This window comes from Callorhinchus milii, unplaced genomic scaffold (genome assembly GCF_018977255.1).
Source record: "Callorhinchus milii isolate IMCB2004 unplaced genomic scaffold, IMCB_Cmil_1.0 Scaffold16, whole genome shotgun sequence".
In the NCBI taxonomy this organism is placed as follows: domain Eukaryota; kingdom Metazoa; phylum Chordata; class Chondrichthyes; order Chimaeriformes; family Callorhinchidae; genus Callorhinchus; species Callorhinchus milii.
Genome location: NW_024704757.1, coordinates 15,066,615 through 15,069,431, shown reverse-complemented (window position 1 = coordinate 15,069,431; position 2,817 = coordinate 15,066,615).

The window sequence follows — 2,817 nt, the reverse complement described above, 5'->3', positions numbered from 1 at the left end:
CATCCAAAAGCGCGTCAACAACCCCCGCCCCCTCCCCCAAACACACAACCTGCACTCACCCCCAAACACACACACACACACACACACTGCACTGTTCTAAACTTTTCCGGATGCAGCTCTTTCTCTCGCTCTCTCTCTCCGCTAATGCTGTAGGGAGTACAGAGGCTTCCTGTCTGCTGGGACTTGTAGTTCCAAGTCCAAGCTCGTTGGCGACAGAGAATCAGAACCTAATTCCAGGGCACTCGCAGCTGATGGAGGCACCAGACCAGCCTCGGCAGGACCTGGAAGGGCAGACCAGTCATGGGTGGGGGGGGGGCAAGGAATCCTCCCCCTCAGCTCCTGTTAACCCTGCAAAGCCATAGCCCTAACAAAAGGGCTGGACAAGTAACGGGAAAGCTTCCCGGACAGTACAGTAATATCAATGGCCAAGCTGTGTGTGGTTTTAGCGGGTTAGACTCCAGCAGTTACCCCAATCCACACTCTGGGCTTCACCCCCCCCCCCCCCCACCGCCCCAACCTGCGCCTAATACTCTCCAGAATTAGGTGAGCAGGAGGTGTCCCTCCAGGGAGAGAGAGAGAGAGCGCGCGCGAGAGAGAGCTCATTCCATTCCAATCTCTCTCTGGGATTTCCATGTGTAGGTGGGGGGCATGGAATCCTCAGTTGGGTTTGGAGACTCTTAAGCAACGGTGATGGGTTTCCCCGCGTGTCAGACACCCGGGTAGGAGAGTGGCCGAAGGCACGGTCAAAGAGGAGGGTCTTGAGACGTGCTTTGAAGGAGGCAAGAGCCGGAGCGAGCGTGGGGTGTCCAGCTAGGACCACCCTACCCTTTAGTTAGGGCTTTGCCTTGCAGGTTAACAGGAGCTGAGTGGGAGGATTCCCTGCCCCCCCAGGGACTGGTCGGCCCTCCCAGGTCCTGCCGATGAGCCAGGCAGGGAGTCTCAAGCTTCCTCTCAGGGTGGGAAGGACGAGGCATTAGCAAAGCTGTCATGGTGGGGGGAGAGAGATCAGACGAAGCTCTGAACCTGAAAGGCATTGATTTGGTTGTTAGAAATCAACTCTTTAATACAGAGAGAGAGAGAGAGAGGGGGTGGGAGAAAGAAAGAAATTAACGTAATAAAATAAGCCGCCTTTGTTGCTAACAGCCTCGGCCAAGTCTAATGACTGCCACCTGTAAATTTTATAAATGAAGTTCGGTAAATTAAACCTAATGCTCTGTGTTTGGGAGTGAAAGTTCCTCCCGAGAGAGTTTTTACAGCGAATCTTCTGATTACATTAAGAGGGGCTTCTGATGGCTTCCAAGTGACGTCTTCGTCTGAAATTGTTTCACGGGTTAAGCCCGTTCGGGATGCTGCACGCTGAGAGAATACCTATTAGGGCCGAGCTTAAACGATAAGTGGAAATAACTGCACTGCGAACACGATGTTTTCCCGCTGAATAGCTCCTGACTCACACAACATACGTAATGAGATAAAGCATCTGATCCTCAGTGCTAGGGGCAGAACCTTCAACTAATTACCTTTCAGTATTTCCTGGCCATTCTCCAATCATGGCACCAATCATTTTGAAAGCGATCGTTCATTGCAATTTTTTTTGTAATCTTTTGTACCTACAGGTAGCAAAGCAATTAGGGTGAAGCGTTCAATAGATCTGGTCCTCTGGAAAGAATTAAGTCGGTTTTAATCTTCACTGCATTGCTTCAGAGCTAATCTAAAGGCTCTGCGTCAAAATGCCAAACAGAGACATAAACTGACAGAATCCTAATAAGAAATACTGCCTTTCTTCCTCTTGGGATAAATACAGATTATGTTTGTCTGAAGACTGTCGTAGATTAGCTCAGGGAAGTCTAATGCAAGTTTTATATCACTGAAAAAAAAACCCCAACGAAATCATTTTCCAAAACCCTTTTTTTTTAAAAAATCGGTGAAATATATTAACGTTGAAAGAAAAATATTTTCTCCCTACGACCAAATGTGGCCTCGAAGAAAGTCTAATAAAACCCCAGGCCACAGCGCACAATCTAAAGGGTAGAACCCACACCTGCAGAACTTGACAGCGAATATTTGCTCCCATTCAAGTGGATTAATTTCAACTGCGAATGCAAGTGCTGAGATAATGTTTTTTNCCGGAGAGCCAAGTGTCACGTAAACGCGTTCTTCTTGTGCTGAAGGTCCCGTGACCGCCTCAGTAAACGTCGCTGAATTTTGGATAGAAATGCGAATTTATGAATCGTAGGAAAGCTGTGTCGTTTTAAAAGGTGGGGCAATTCCACACCGAATTTATTCCCGTCAAAGGAACACTTACAATCGGATACACGTTCCATTTCCGAGCCGTACATTAAACTGAACTGTGTGTGTAAAAAAANGGACTGAATCTGAAGCAGACTTCGAGAGGAGGCGATCCTTTCTCTGCCCGACCAAGCCGCCTTAAGAGCGCACCAAGCACTTAAAGCACTTAAATCCGGATCAATTTCCGAGCTGAACGCCTCTCTTTGTTAAAACTAAAAATGAATCCGTGAACACAACCGGAAAAATGTAAAAGTGCTTTTGTATCAATCAATGAGGTAAAGCAAAAAAAAACAAACAACTAAGACATTTCAAACATTCGCAAAACTCAGTACCTTCTGCTCACCTGGGATTAGAACATCCTTTGCAATATTCTAGTCCAATAGTCATTCTGTTGCTGTTAGTGAAAGTAAACGGAGGAATTTGCAACGTAAAACCTCCGGTAGTTGTGTTTTCATGGAGTCGTTGTGAACGGTGCGTTTTAACTCTTTTTTTTAAGTATTAAGTTCGATCCGCGACAAGTTCCAAGCACGG